General features: G+C 38.0%; 1 long non-coding RNA gene across 7 annotated transcripts in view; it reads left to right on the top strand.

Moving 5' to 3' along the window:
• LOC149122308 (uncharacterized) overlaps positions 1-17,113 on the top strand; it is a 291,013-nt gene that overhangs the window by 174,845 nt on the left and 99,055 nt on the right. For 2 of the 7 annotated variants that reach the window (XR_016220636.1, XR_016220632.1), the window contains exon 4: positions 14,479-14,743. The exons of 4 other annotated variants lie outside the window; for them this stretch is intronic. This is a non-coding gene — a long non-coding RNA (uncharacterized LOC149122308). Of the gene's footprint in view, positions 1-4,538; positions 5,168-14,478; positions 14,744-17,113 lie in introns of those variants that run through there. One more of the 7 variants, XR_016220634.1, reaches the window with a different exon arrangement.

Below are 17,113 nucleotides of genomic sequence, written 5' to 3'. Positions count from 1 at the left end.
TATGTCTGCATATATACATGTGTATATGTGTACATGTGTATGAGTATATTAATATTTATACATCATGCATACATATATATAAGAAATGCATATTTTTATTCATCTAACCATCTATACCTGTACAACTCATACATCCTGGTAAAGTCTTTGAAAGTTATAATGAATTTAACGGCAGTCCAGGGGAATATAAAAGGGAAGATTCCATATTCTATTTCTTTTAAATGCTATTGACAGGAAAGTAATGGGCAAATGAGGAATAAAGAAGAAAATCTATTGTGTTAAAGGACAGATCTACCAAATGGTGTTTTTTCTGGGGCTTAGGAGCAAGTGGGTAACTTGGAATAGTTTCAGTGTTCGAAGTACACAAGAAGATAGTTTTTCCTACCTTTTTAAGGGAACATATTTACGTTAGGGAACATTATTTGTAAGCTCTCACAGCTTCACTCTGAATTGCAAGATAAAGAAAACAGTAAGAACAGAAGTTAAATGATGATTAAAAACAGCATGGCAGGATTTAAACCTTCAGATTAAAGATGAAAAGTTTTGCCAAAAACTATCAAGTGAGACATCTGCTACCATAGATGAAAGATGTTGCACAGTACAATTTTTTTTAACTGCTTGTTCTGGATAAAATATTTGATATTCGCTTAGTAAACAGAATAATTAGTAAAGATTAAGGAAATGAATCCTAAAGTTTCTTGATTGATAAAATTTACTTGGTATGAAGTTTAGTAGAAATAAAAGCTTATCAATGTAACCATGCATGATTTTTAAATTAGGCACTGGAATTTGATCTAATCAAGTCCAACTGAATTAACAGCTTGTCTGGGTTTCCAAAACTACCTAAAATGTTTACAGTAAAGTTTACTGAGAGAAGATCTTGTAGCTTAGTGGTGGCTTTATCTTTACCCAAGCACATGAAGAGAAATGGATCCATGCTTTCAGTGAATACTGAAATGGTTTAGGTTGGTCTGTACCTTGTCTGTGTTATTTTTAATCCATTTATAGTTTAGTGGTATGCCTTGCAGAAGCCAAAGGTGATATGAAAAAAAAAAAATACAAAACTCCAGTATCACAAAAATTTGTGTTAAAAGTCTGACTCTTCACATTACCAGTTGTGTAAAAATGAGAAAGTTTACCATCCCAATCCAATTTCCCAATACCTTCTTTATAGGAAAAAAAATAATCCTTGCAAAGGCTGTTGTGAGAATTTCCTAATACAATTCATCAAGATGAATTTTCAGTGTAGGCTGGTAATAGTTGCTATTGACAGTGGATGTATTTCCTTACTGTCTCAGAGGAAGTTTGGTGTTTCTGGATAGGATACTGTATATGTTGTCTACGGCCATACCACCCTGAACGGGTTTATCTGATCTCGGAAGGATACTGTATATAACGGTATCATACAAAATGTTGAAGAATTCCATTTTATATTCATCATCTCCATCATAAAGAAACGCATGCAGGGAAAGGGGTTAACCACCTACACAGACTGTTTGCCTGTAAGCCTGGTCCTGGAAAGTAGAGTGTGGAACCTTGCTGGGCAGCAGGTTTTTTTCTTAGATTCCCAAAAGCAGCTGAAAGATGTGAGAAATGCTAGTCTAGCTAAAAAAAAATTTAAAAAAGGAAAAATAACAACAAAAAACTAGGAAAATAAGAGGGCTCAAGGATATTACTTATTTCCATTGGGTAGCTGGGCTAAATTGCACTACACAAATTGACTTTTGAGTTCCCTATTTCCCAGTGATAGCACGTGAAGAGCGTTGCATCTGAAACCCTTTCATTTTGGTCAATCTCTCCTCTGTTTTGGATCCTACAATAAAAATATGCAGAACCTATTTTTAGGATCAAGATAGAAGTCTAGGGGATCAAAAGTTGAGTCTGGAGCTTGCTGTTTTCATTTTGTGCACATATGAGTTTAAAAGTATTATTTTTTCCCACTTACCCTAAAACCGTTTTTGTGGCTTCAGAATCTTTTGTCACGGAAAAATATTGACATGCTGGCAGACTGGAATTCAAAATGTTTTCAGCTGTTTTAATGAGTAGTATTACTTCATTAATTTATTTGACATTCCAGCGATATCCATTAAGCATCTTCCCCATGCGGGCTTTTTCCTAGGTGAGAGGGACAGAGAGTGAAAAAAAATTATTTTCATCTTCTCTCATTACTCTCCTTCTGTATCACTTTTTCTGTGTCTTCCTACACTCCCTGACTTCTTAGATGTTGGAAGATTTCACTCTACAGACCTCTCTTAAACTCTATTCCTCTCTAGTTTAGGAGATGTCACCTTTTATTATTTTTGCCAATCAGAAAATATGTTAGGCTTATGTGGGCCACACAGTTTCTACAGCAGTACCTCAATTATGCCATCGTAGCATAAAAGTGTGCATACCCAATAAGTAAATAAATGATGTGACTGGGTTCTAATAAAGTAGTTTTATAAAATTATTATTTGAGAACTATGGTTTGTGGCTGCTGATCTAGGTAATCTAAATCTTGAGACTTTCAATGCCTTCTAAATTCTAGTGATCTACAAGTGTATATCCCTTGCTCCTGGTATATAGGCTGAATTGTCTGCTTGATACTTCTGCTTGGATATTAACAGGACTCTTAAACCTAACGTGTCCAACTTTGACACCCTCATCGCAATTGAAAACGGATCCCTTCCCAGTGTTCCTCACCTCACTAAATAGCATCTTTGTCCCATTCTGTTGATCAAGCCAGACACCTAGAAAGCATCTTCAATTCTTGCTTCTGCTAATGGTCATTCATGAATCTGTCAGTAATTCCACTGGCTATTCTTTTCAAACAGATTCCCAACCTGACTGCTTCTCACAGTCAGTGACCCTACCACACTACTCTAGGACATAATCTCCTCTTATCTCAACCTCTCCAGTAGCTCCCAAAGGAATCTCCTTTCTTTCATTCCTAGCCTAATTTCCAGTCAGTAAAAATCTTAAAAGCATTTCTCATCACCCCTGGAGTAAACCCCAATATCTTAATGATCTTCAGAACCCAACATGGTCTGTTTCCTGAACTCCTCCTCCTCTTATTTTCCACTATTTGTCTTGCTTCTTGCCTTTGATCACATGGTCTTCCTTAATTTGTCTTCAACCCATGGATCCTAGTCCTATGTTAGCACTATCAAACTTGGTTTTCCCTCTCTTTGGAAAAACCCTTCCTTATCACATGTATATCACACTTCCTCAACAGTCTTCCCTGACAAGCTGTGCTGGGTACAATAACACCCTCTTCATTCTCTCTCTTTCACCTTACTCTAATGTAGATTTCTAAGAACCAGCATGTCAGTACCTGACATTGGATTGTGCACATATTTATGAGTTTTTATTATTTGCCTGCCCTACTGGAATGCAAACTGCAAGTCAAAGACAGTGCTGTCTTGTCACCATTATGTCCCCTTCCTGGAATAGGATGTGGCACAGAGTAGACAATCAATATCTGTTGATGGTCTGGAAGAGGATAGAGACATATTCTTTTTCCTTGTAAGGCTATAGTCCAGTAGGGTGATTCAGCAAAGTAAATATTCAAATAGCATGGGGAGAACTTTGGTAAGAATGGGGAAGAGGAATTTGAAGTTCCATTCTTGCTCTAGATTTTGGTTGCTGGACCTATCTTCTCAGAGCAAGTTAAAATCTTGAGTCTCTAATGGTGTAGTATAGTTAAGAATCTTACGCTAAGTGTAGATTTCTGAAGGTGTTAAGCCTGGGAGAAACCAGGGAGGCTGAACTTCTTAAAAGATTAAAGATGCATTTTAAAATTTGATAGAGAGGACATTTTAATAATTTTAGCATTCCACATTAACTGTCACCTGAATTCATATTTAGTATACACAGTTTTATTGTTTTTAAGCTAAGTACACTGTTTGATGCATAATGTTGCAAGTTTAATCATAGAAATGTAATTGTCTCCGCCAAGACAGTAGCAATGGAAGCAGTGACCTTTCTAGTGGTCAGAACCTCCTGCTGGCAGCATAGTAGGCTGTCTCCAAATGCTCTGAGCTGTGATTCAAATGTGAACACTAGCTGCACTTTTTGCCCTCACTTTAATGAGTCATTTTGTCCTGGGGAGATTCTATTGTCTTGGATTGTCATGGCAACATTTCAATGATGGGGGAAAAAAGCCTAAACTTTAAGAGAAACAAATTAGTAATATTATGCCATTATTCTCTCCTCTGCTTTTCCAGATGCAATTTCATCACACTTTTTACTTGCAAAATGTACACCCCAAAATTTTCCTTCAATTTCAGTGTGCCAATGCTTTTAGTGTGTCCACATTTTCATTTCAAGTTTTGTGAAACCAGCAGGGACAGAATTATTCCTATTTACATATGATAAATTGTTTTTTTTTTTTTTCTCCTGCTATTGGTATCCCTTGGCACCTGTTTGAAAACTTAAAAGGAATTAATTAATGAGATACCTCATGTTGGCAAAATACCACATAATGGCACCTGAAGTAGGATTGTAATAACAAAAATGTGTTTCCCACAATAGACAGTGGTACTTTTCTGTAATTTCAGGAACTGTTATGAACAGGGATTTACAGCTGGAGTAGGTTAGCCTATGAGATTCGCTTCGAGCACAGGGTATGAAGATTGTAAATTACTTCTGACCTGTTGGAAGGCTGTGGAAAACACTTCATATATACCATCTTTGGAAACTGTGTCATTTTCCAGACATCAATGTCAGCTCATTTGTCAGTGATCTGTAAACAAAAGAACTTCTCTGTTAATGGAATTGCAGGGGTGGGATTATAGGTCTAATATGCTGAAACTAATAAAAATAATATTTTAACAATAGGATTTTTTTCAAAGAATTTCATACACACACACACACATACTGAAATACTATTAAACCTCAAAAAATAAGGGAATTTAGGGAGGGCATTGTGACACAGTAGGCTAAGCCATTGCTTGGTTGATATCAGAGTGCCTGGAATCCATTCCTACTCCTTCCTTCCAATCCAGCTTCCTACCCATGTGTCTTGGAGGCAGCAGATGATGGCCTGAGTGCTTGAGTTCTTGCTACCCATGTGGCAGACCTGTGTTGAATGCCAGGCTGCTGACTTCAGTCTGTTCTAGTCCCAGTCACATGGGCTTTTGGAGAGTGAAGCAGAGGATGAATGATTCTCATTCTCTCTCTCTCTCTCTCTCTCTCTCTCTCTCTCTCTCTCTCTCTCTCTCTCTCTCTCTCCCCTCCACTGCCTTTTAAATAAATAAAAATCAATAAATAAGCATTCAAAAATAAGAAAATCATTGTCATTTGTGACAACATGGATGGACCTGGAGAGCATTATATTAAGTGACCTATCCAAGCACAGAAAGCGAATACCACAAGACTCACTTCTATGTGAAATGTAGAAATGTAACCCACAGAAATGGAGAATAAGATGGCAGTTACCAGAGTCTGGGGGAAGGGAGATTATTCAGGAGATTTTAGTCAAAGTACACAAAATTTCAGTGAGAAAGAATAAGTTCAAGAAATCTATTGTGCCTCATGGTAACAATGCATTGTATAGTCTCATGCTGCATGTTTCAGTCAGTGATGGAGGGCTCATGTGATGGTGGCCCTATAGACGTGTGTCACTTAGTAGAGTCAGAACCATCTTCGGTTGTATAAGCATACTTCATGATGTTTGCACACTGGCAAAATCACCTAACAGATTATTTCTCAAAATGTATCCCTATTGGTAAGCAATGTATCATAGTATTTAAAAATTGCTGTGTTTGAAAATTCAAGTGTTCTCACTGAAAAAAGCCTACTAGGTGAGGTGATGTATATGTTAAATAATTTGACTTTCTATTCTACAGTGTACACATGTATCAAAATATGCTCTTAGCATATATATATATGCACACACGACATATACATATATATGTATAAAACATATACATTTAACTATGTGAATTAATGGTATAACTAGTACTCAAACAGTACTTTACACTTTGTGTTTCTGGTAGGTGCAAACTGTTGAAATCTTTACTTAGTACGCACTAAATTGATCTTCTGTATATAAAGATAATTGAAAATGAATCTTGATGTGAATGGGATGGGAGAGGTTGCAGGTGGGAGGGAGGTTATGGGGGGAAAAAGCCACAGTAATCCAAAAGCTGTACTTTGGAAATTTATATTTATTAAATAAAATTTAAAAAACATACACATTTAAGATAAAAATTAGGATGATGGCTAAACTAAATAAGAATTTATAAATGTGAAATATTTGAATTAACAACTGTGTCCCACTACTGAATAAAGATATCCGTTTTGATTGACAGATGCCACTTTAGTCCATGTTACATTGATTTCTGTGGTAATATCTTTGTTTGTCTTTATTTGCTCTCTCTTCTTCTCTCAAATATACCTGATAGTTTAATAAAAGGAAGAAATTATATGAGGGTATTCAAATGTTCATGGAAAATGGAATCAAAAGATTATTTTGGTGCAATATGCATAGTTTTTTCATAATACATTTTCCATGAATTTTAGAAGACCCTCATGTGTATGGATCTCATACATATTCCACTTGTGTTTTTATTACTCCTTTCTGGGCCATCAGAATCATCTTTTGTCTTTCTGTAACAAAGGATCTTAGACTGAATGACTTATAAAGAAGATATGTTTGTTTCTCACAGGCCTGGGGGCTGGACACATGTGAGTAGAATGCCAGCACTGTCAAATCCTGGCAAGGGCTCCCTCTGGGTCGCAGATGACTTCTAACTGTATCCTCACATGACAGAAACAGAGCAAACCAGCTCTCTGGTCTCTTCTCTTAAGAATACTTATTCCCAAGGCCTCTACCCAAGGACCTCCCAAATACTCCTCCTCCTAAAACCACTACATTGTGGGCTTGATTTCCATGTCTGAATCTTGAGGGGACCCAGACATTCAGTCCTTGAAAATGTTCTTCCGTATTTGCCTCCTTGAGTTAGCTGGGCAGGGACAGTGTCCCTGCGGCTCAAGCCTGCACTGCCCAGGAGTCCTGCAATGGCTCCAGATACTAAGCCAGTCCAATATGAGGACACAGCATCAGAAAATAGCTTCCCTTGATGTATACTGTGTTATCCCCATCCTCTTTACTAGAAATATTGGTAATAGTTTGATTCTCTATCTGATTCACTGTTTTGTTGTAGTTTTAAATTGGTTTATTGCTTGCTGAAAAAGAAAGGCAGAATTTATCAAATACCTTGAATAAGAATTGTACTAAGAGTTCATGAACTTTTGTTTCCAGTCTTTAAGATTATTTTCCATAAACTTATACCAGAGATATTAAAAAGACAAAAATGATGATATCTTCTTTGTCTTTCCTGAGCAATCTCTGTAGTTCTTTTTTTAGGGTTTTGTCTTTATTTTATTTTTTTTTGAATAGCATCATGTACATCATGTAATATCCTCAAAGGGACTTGTTTATTGTTCGCTTATTCAGTTGCCCATGGCTACAGGAAAGATTTTTGCAAAATTCAATACAAATTGTGTTAAATTTAGGGAATTTCTATAGTTTTTAAAATCTCTGCCTACCCTCCATATTTTTACCTTTTTGTTTGATATTTGAAATTCTTTATGTGCATGTGTAGGAACTAGTTCATAACCCAGTTTTAATACTGTATTGTTCCTAGAAAACAAAATTGTTCAAATTATTATTTAACTGAGTCTTAGATCTATAAAGCTTTCCAGACAAATAACCATTTTTGTTTTTTTTTTTTTTCAGTGAATACATTTAATGTTTAGCAACAATTTAAAGGGCCTATGATCCAGAGTAGATCAGGTAAAGTTAGATTTATTTATTCAGTTTTTAAAATTTAGTACACTACACATTCCATGTATCTGGGAAGAGTATGTTAAAAACAAGAGACCTGTGATCTCTTTGTTCAGAGGTGATCACTGCTAACATTTTGGCGTGTATCATTTTAGGCTGTATTCCACATATTGAACACAAAACTCACATATGCAATCCACACATCATCTATTATTTTTCAGTAAAAAAAAGAGGTCTCAAAGTTTTTGATTAAATTGAACATTTTACTACCAATGAGAAAAAATTTAACATGAGAGACCAAAAAAAAAAAAATAAAAAATCAGAGCTCTTGACATCTGTTTTAGACATGGCCTATGGAATTCTTCCTAGAAAAATATCTTTAAATGTGGAAGGACCCATGAACTGAAGTTAGCTTTATCAGAATGCTCCCCATTAGAGTGGTCAACACCAGAAGTACGAGGACTTAGTGGAGGCTGTAGAGTAGGAAGATAAATCTCAGCAGGATCAACACGTCTTGGGGAGCCATGCACCGCTGCACTTTGGTAAAGATGCAGCTGACCATGAAAGACAAACTGCAGAGTCCTTGCCATTTCTCAAAAGAACATAAGGTAAGACCCAGACCAAATCGGATCAACTGGGAGATTTACTCTTAAACCACAGCTAATGGAGAATTCCATGTGTACAATGTACTATCACCAGAGGTAGAATTATCTTTCTATTTTGTTTCCAATTGGATCTGGACATAGAGAAATGCCATTTTTGAGCCTGGGCAGACACCACTTACAGCTGCCATGTGAATACAACAGATCCTTCTAGTCTATATCCCCGTCTCACAGAGCCTTAAATCTCCAACTCTCACTGAGTTTGACAGTTCTGGTTGTGGAGTTCTAGAGGAAGGTAAAAAAACCTAAATGTGTCTGTGTACTTGTTGATGTACCCAAATAAATTTTTTTTCTTGTAAATTCAATGTGCTTTCTGAATCTCATATTTTTTTATTTTTTGCCATATATTAAAAACTTTGTGGCTTAATTTGAAATAATCAATATTCATGCATCTTGTTATGGACTAAGTATTTGTGACATCCCCAGTGAAATCCTAACTCCTGGTGTTTTACTGTTGGGAGGTGGGGCCTCTCATAGGTGCCTAGGTCATGAATGCAGAGGCCTCATAATGGCATTAGTGCTGCTGTAAGAGGATTTGCCAGAATTTGCCCTCACTGTCCACTCTGGGCCATCTCAGGATACAGTGAGAAGTTGGCCACCTGAAAACAGAATCTCCTCACTCTGGTCTTGGACTCCCAAATCTGCAGAACTGTGAGAATAAGTGTGTGTGAGTTAAGCTACCCAGTCTCTAGTGCTTTACTGTAGCAGCCTGGATTGACTAAGACAGACCTGAAGTGAAGAAGCCTACATCCATTCTCTGTAGGCTGGTAACTGCGCCAAGCATGATAAAATGATCTGTGCTTCTGGTGTGACCACATGCAGTGAACACAGCATTTTCTGGGTTTATCATGGAGAATGATTCCCTTCCTCCAGGGCCATACTCTCTTTGTTGAGCATTTTGATATGAATGCAGTAAAAAGTAGATGTTTTGATCAACTAAAATGTTGCATTGTACCCCTTAAAATGTACAAGCATTACATGTTAAGCCAAAATTTTAAAATGAAGAAATGTGTAACTTATAAAATTTTTATTTAAAAGTAATATTTATGGAAGACATGCATGCTCGTTATAGATGGGAGGAATGCAGGAAAATAAAGCTCCTCCAAGAAACTTTATTCTTGAGTGGTCACACACTCATGGATCATCACTGCATCAGCATGTGTCATACTTCCTAGGAATACAAATACACACACACATATTCAAAATAAATCTACAAAAATGGGTTTACAGTCTATATGTTACTGTTTTTCAACTCATCCTTTATACTGAGAATTTTTATCCATGTCATCAAATATTACTTAAAAATATGTATTTTTGTGAATTATACATATCCCCTGATATGGATATTACATCATATTTATGTTTGAGATTTATAGACAACATAAATGTTGTTTCTTTTAATCTCCTTTACAGATAACCCTGTGGCTAACATCTTTATTAATAAATAATTACTTATATCTTTGTTTATTTTCTCATGATAAAGCCCTAGAAAGAGAATTAGCAGAGTTTTAAGGATTTTAATGCATATTCATAAATTACTCGATAAAAACCACTTAGCAGGTAACATTCTCACCAGTGGCTTATAAATATATGCTTTCTGATATGTCACCAGTACAGGATATTAGCATAAAATAATTGTTTCCATGATGAACTAAGGTGGGGCGGGCATCAAAAGTCCTTTTGTTTGATTTGTATACAAGTTGGACTCTAAGAAATATTTTATACCCCATATGTATTGTTTCTTTGGTGCATCAGCTTTTCACATTTTGCCAGTTTCTCAAACTGGCATATCCATCTTTTTCTCCTATGTAAGAGCATTTTATGTATGAGGAATAATGACCCATTGTCTGTTATTTATGGCGTACTAATTTTCTTCCAGTTTGTGCTTTTCAGATTTTACTTTTGGAAGCTTTTGTTGCATAAATATTTGAATTTTTCATGTGACCAAGCCCATCCATCTTTTACTTTATATTCTCTTCTCTTTATTTCTGTGCTTGGATATGCTTTCCCTACTCTACTCTGAGACAGATATTTATCAGAAGCAACACATAAAACATTATTTTAGGACCACTGTTATTTTTGGTGATTTGTTCTGGATGGGTGCACGCTATGAACAAGGTGGAAGCAGAGGAGGGAAAGGAGATAGGGGAGCTGTGGTTAGGAGCGGATGCTGTTCACATTCCTTCTCATCAGGCTCTGAGGGATTTTCCTCTCTGGAAACAAGAAGACTGATGGGAAGATGTATGAATGAGTCATTCCACTGAATGGCCTTTGTGAGGGCTGGAAGGGTCTGTGGCATCTATCTTAATTTTGGCCTCTCCTGGGAAGCCTCTTGCCTGCTGTCACCTTGTGTAACTGGGGATTGCTCCTGGACCCTGTAGTTGCTACTTAGCTGGAAAGATGTAGTACGGGGAACACCAGGGAACACAGGAAGACCAGGGAAGAGCTTGAGCTAGGTTGTTTGTGGAAGAGGGAAGTCATTCTTCACCTGCTCACCTTCTCCAAACTTTTCCTGAGCTTAAAATCAGAGCCCATGCTCATGGTTAATTCACCATCAACTGCACCATAGGTCTGAGCCTTCCTGTGATTGAGGGATAATCACTAAAGAATGAAATTTATGGGCTCAAGCAGAAGAATCTGGGTGGTCTGGGTGTTATAGAATCTGAACCCCAAGTAGATACTCTGTGCTCCCCACAAAGCTTATCTTGTCACCCTGGCCAGTCCTCGCAGACATAACAGTGACAGATAAACCCTGATATTGGTGTTCAGAATGAGAGCTCATGGTGCTATGGGGGACACTCTCAGAGTTTTCCACAGTCAGAAAAAAATGAGAATTGGAGAGAAGAAAGTTAAATAGTATGTTAACTTTAATTTCCTTTATGTATCTGAGGTCTTCACAAATTATTTAGCTAAATTCTCAGAGCTAGTGAGGGTCTTTGATGTTGGAAAAGGGACTGTTCTTATTCAGCTGTCTTATTTTGCTTAAGGATAAGTCATAAGCTTAAGACTGATTAGAGTCCTATGAAAGGGATAAGGAAGGAAGTTGGGTGGGCATCAGAATATCAGAATCTGATATTGCATATAAAAATGTTCTCCACATATTCATATTAGTCCATTTATCTATTTCAGCAGTGGTTAGAGCTTTATTGAAACTGAAGAATGTGTTTGGGATGGTGTGGTTCAAAATACAGACTCCTTAAAGAATGATGAAATTGTCTTGGAATCTTGTGACATTTGGAATCTGCAGTGACATCTGAAAATAAAACCAATCATGTTTTGTGGATGCTGCTGGTGGTAAAACTTCCCACATCCACTGGGCCCTTGCACAACTAATAGCAATTCCATAGGGCATGGCAAAGGGGACTCTTCACTGCATTTCATGATGGTTTTTTGTTTTAAAAATTTTATTAATTCTTAATTAATCTAATATACATCACAGAAAAATTCAATTGAGTTAATTAACATATCTCATCAATTTATCATTTTTTGTACGTGTTGAGAATGGTAAACATCTGTTCGTTTAGCACTTTGGAAATGCAAAGCACAGTATTATTACTGTGGTCATCATGTAGTGTGATAAATTACTAAAATATATTCCCCCATTTAAACTGGAGCTTTCTAATAGTCTTAGTGAAACTTAGATCAACCCTGTAATGGTTCTCTTGACTTCTGATTCTAATTTGTACTCCAGTCAAATCTAATGCCCTGAGTGTTGATAAAGAAGTTAAGGAGCAGACCTGTGCTGGACACTGAAGAGTAGGTGCCTGAGTTTTGCTTTCAAGGATTGATAAATGGAGAGTAGAAAGATGAGACTTGTAACTACATAATTTATTACATATACTGACTTGACCCACGATGGTAGGAGAAGCTATAGGTCAGCAGAACCAAAAGTTCTTGAACAACACAGGATCCTTGGCTCTTTATGAATAATTTATGTTCTTCCTCTTTTTGTTTTCATCCTTTTCTGTGGCTGAAAACTTCCATTGTCCTCCCTGACCTTTCTTTAAGCAACTGACTAGACTCCTGGAAATTTGTCTCTAATTGCTGTTTATTTAATTCACAGGTAGGTTGCTTATTATATTACCATTACCATAATTTAAGAACCATATTACCAGGGCAATCCAGAATGGAGTATTCACTCTAAATTGGCCCTAGACCTTTAGCCTTACTTATTGTCCCATGATTTCTGGGTCACCCTACTTGATTTTGTGATCCCAGGGAAGCAAACTCTTGCCAGATCTGCATACTTTCTTACTCTCCCTTGTATGCCTTGACTAATTTGCAGTTTCCCTTCCAACCACTACTTCACACCTCAAAGCCTTCTATTTTGTACCATAGGATAGTAGATAGTATTTCTCAGACTTTGTTGCATATGGGACTGATCTGCCTTCATGATGTTTTCCAAGAGATTTGAACAGGAAGCTGTTTGAGACCATGAAACAAGACCCTTACTACTCAAAGTGTGTGCATTGGGGTGGTAGAATGATTATCAGCTGAGCTTGTTCCAATTGTAGAATCTTGGAATCCACTCTCATCATTCCTGAATACAAATTTGCTTTATCATGGCACTCATTTCATTCAGATGCATGTTGAAGTTGAGAAGATTAAAGAGCTCCTCCAATCTACATATCCCAGTCAACAGCATCTTTTTTCTACAGTCATTAACTAAAGATCACCAAGAACAAACTCAAGTCAACAAAGTTAGGTTTATTTGGCTTGGTACAGTGTGGGAAATTGTGTGTTAGAGAAACCGTGGGACCTCTAGGCAAGAAGTAGTTGGGAGAGACATATTTTAGGGTTTAGGCTTGGGTTGTATGACTTGAGGACAGAGCACTAGAGCCTTTTTAATTCTCTCCACTCCTAGAAGGAAATAAATGAGATCAAGGCATTGAATTTCCTTCCCTTCCCTTTGTGACAGCCCACAAACCCAGAGCTAGTGCCTGTTTTCTTAGCTCTTCCTAATAGGAATAGCATTTTGGCACACACTATAGTGTTGTAGGTACATCAAGGAGCAGAGGAACTGGGTTAATTGTGAGCAGTTCAGGATTTTACAATATGCAACTAATGGGTAGCCTATCAGGCCACTGACATACTAAGTATGTGTAACACTGGATTATAAAGGACTTTTTATAGTAACAGATTCAGGCATTAAGCAGTATTTTCTAGACTTGCTCTGGCTGTGAGTGTCTGGGTTCAGAGGAGACCTTGCCAATCCAAGACATCACCACTGACTGAGATGCCAGCCTCACTATGTCTCCCAGACAGAAGAAGACTGAGTAGAGCTTTGGAAAGAAGACATGGTGTCTTTGGGGAGAGAGCATTCTGGAAGGTGTTCAGAGAACATCTGAGTTGGAGTCATTCCATTGCTCTTGCTCCTGAGGGAAGTGCCATTGGACATTTTTCCTTAAAGACTGGTTTTTGTGAACATGGGGCCTATGGCACAGTTTCCTCTGGAGACTTCAGTGGCAGGTCTTGTAGACAGTCTCCAGCTGCTCAAGGGAAGTCTTGGAGGAGATGGTAGAGTGGCAGAGCAAGTTAGAGCAGGTCATGGTCATTTCTAGGCCCCTAAATCCCAAGCTTCCCTATGGGGACTGTATTCATGGGACAGAAAATCCTATGTCTAAGGCAGCAGATGTAGCAAGGGCAGGTCTGGATCTCTAAAGAGAGAGATTGCATGCAATGATTTTGGTGTGGACACCATGTTAGGGATAGGAGTTGAACACATCTCACCACCCCTGAAGACTCTCAAGGGCAGAAAATTTCACAGGGAATTCTTACAGCCAGAAAAGTGTGCCTCAGCATATGACTTTTTGGCATACTCAGTACTTTGAATTGGAGGGTTCTAGAGGGACTTCAGAAGCCGAGCCTGTTTCTGAAATTCTGTCCTCCTTTCTTCTGATCCCCTTTCTCCTCCATAAGAGGCCATGGATATTAGAGTTCCCTTTTGTTCAAGGTAGAACATAGAAATTAGTACCTTTCTCTCCCAAAGTTAGCCATAAAACTCAGAAATATAATTCTGGCCTTCATTGCTTTTCTGTATTGCAGTGGGAGTTGACCATAAAGAAATTCTCTGATCTACCTTTACTGGAAGTAAGTCATAAGCCCTATATCTGGAAGCATGAAATGCTACATAGAGAGGCTGAGAAGCATCTAAATACACACCTTGTTGGGTTTACCTTCTCAGGCTATTACCACTGGCCATACCCTTTTTATTCTGTAGAATGGATGTCCATTCATCATTTACTGTAAGCATAAAAATGGAAACTTTTCCATGAATCTTTGTGTCTTCACTTCTGTAAAACTGATTAAATAAATGTTACATTTTTTTCTTTTTATTTAGCCTGTTTTTGTTGTTGTTAAAGTGGTGATTTTATAAGGTATCTCACTTTTCCAACTCTAAAGAGGTCTGGGGCTAAGTTGCTACCAGCAAATGCGTCATTATGCTGGTCAAGTGAGCAAGGCCATGGTGTTTTATACATGTAATTCACCTCTGTCACAGAGACTGGCCCCCCTCCCCTTTCTCCTAGTAATAAAAGATTTTTAGATATAAGCAGGGAGCACGAGTGAGTGCATTCAGTGTAAGAAGTCATTAGTGGCAAAGAAACAGAGCTGCTTCCCATTCAGGTGGAGGCAAACCTATGGCACCCTCACGTTGCCTGTGGCTTTCTGCTCTAGGCCCATTGAGAATCAGATGGCCTCATGTACATTTCACAAGGTTTGTGAATTCACATTGCTTAATGAGTTGTTCAGCTGATGAACCACACAATGAATATTGTATATATAAATATATATGCTTATGTATCTCTTAATGCCCACCAAACTATCCAGGTGATTCTTGTCAAAAATGTTTTTGAAGTCAAGATGTAGTCTTCCTATTGGCAACTTTGTAATTGACATGTTCCCACTGGCTTCTAGGCATCCTGCTTCCTTTGTTAACTGCTACACAACACTTACAAGCTGCTTTCTCAGTGGTGATTATAACTGCATTCATTGAGTCTTGCCATAATCTGGGCACGATTATTTCATTTTACTTGGTCAGGTCTCTAGGGGTGGACAGAGTCTCAGAAACTCTGGGTATGATTTTAGCTAGATTGGGTGACTTGGAACCAGAAGTGGGGCTCTAGGACTTGGTGGGAGGTGTGGCTGGGAGAAGATATTACAATTGTCTTCAGTATTTCCATCAGGCTTTGTTTTCTGAGGCTCACTAGAGTCACCTTGTGTCTCCGCTGCCTCCCTTCTCTGTTCCTCATTAGTTTAATGTGTGATGGCAGGAGTGTGGCTACATTTCCAAATGTCTCCTCAGCTGTGCTTCTTCTCCAAGTCTTAGAAGTGGACCAATTTGATCTTTTTAAATTTTTGAGATCTCTTTTAACTAATAGTCTATGGAACATCTGATGACGTTCACTGTTCCTTTATCTTTCTTTTCCTATTTTCTTCCTTAAGCTAAAAGTCCCTTGTTTCTAGATTGAGTGCCTTTAAATCACATGACCATAGACTTATAGAGTATTTTAACCTCATTAGTAAATATGATTGGCAGTGCCAGCATTGAAAAAAAAGATTGTCTTTTGGGCATGGCACTATGGCTTAGAGGGTAAAGCTGCCTCCTCCAGTGCTGCCATCCCATACGGGTGCTGGTTTGAGACCAGGCTGCTCTACTTCCAACCCAGCTCTCTGCTATGACCTGGGAAAGCAGTACAAGATAGCCCAAGTCCTTGGGCCCCTATACCCCTGTGTGAAACCTAGGAGATGCTCCTGGCTTACAGATTGGCACAGCTCTAGTCATTGTAGCCATCTAGGGAGTGAATCAACAGATGGAGTCTCTCTCTCTCTCTCTCTCTCTCTCTCTCTCTGCCTTTGCGTCTGCTTCTCTGTAACTCTGCCTTTCAAATAAATAAATAATCTTAAAAAAAAGCATTTAATCTCCAAATGATATCTGTTAATGCTGAAAAGTCCCACAAGGGCTTTAACCTGCAGGATTTGAGAGCCTGAGGTCATGGCCCAGCTGTGTGAATGCAGAGGCCAGCTTCACCCACACCAAGTGAGTAACTTCTGATGAGTCTCTGATCCTCTCTATGCCCAAGTTTCAGAACCTGAGAAATGGGGGGACAAAACATAGAATCATCTTTACAGGCTAGCTGGAGGAGTGAATTCAATCACTCATGTAAAGCATTTAAACTCATGGTTGGTGAAATCGGCATGTCACCCAGAATTCTTAGAATTGTGTATGTGGGAAGAGCAGTTCCTTTACTGTTCTTGATCCTATTTAATATAAACAAAAACCTATGTACTACAGCCAGTGCAGATAGTCATTATGAAGAATGATGAAGTTGGGAAAATAGAGTAGGAAAGAAGATGTATCAGTCAAGATTCTCCAGAGACAGAATCAATAGAATATATGTAAATGTGCATACACACACACGCACACACACACACACACAGATGGGATACTTTAATGAATTGGCTCTCAAGTTGTGGAATTATGGGGCTGGCAGTTCTTAAATTTGTGGGATAGACTGTAAGACTAGAAACTCAGCCAGGAGTTGGTCTTGCAGTCTTGAATTCAAATTTTTAGGGCAGATCAGCATGTAGAAACCAAAAAGAAAGTTATTTTGTTTAAAATGTATGTATTTTGTGTAAAATATGTTTTCCATACTGCAAATATGTGATAACTAGGTAGCAA

Source organism: Oryctolagus cuniculus, chromosome 14 (assembly GCF_051225735.1).
Source record: "Oryctolagus cuniculus isolate XC-2025 breed Fujian yellow rabbit chromosome 14, ASM5122573v1, whole genome shotgun sequence".
Taxonomy (NCBI): domain Eukaryota; kingdom Metazoa; phylum Chordata; class Mammalia; order Lagomorpha; family Leporidae; genus Oryctolagus; species Oryctolagus cuniculus.
The sequence above is the reverse complement of the archived record's forward strand: the minus strand, read 5'-3'. Positions and strand labels throughout refer to the sequence as shown.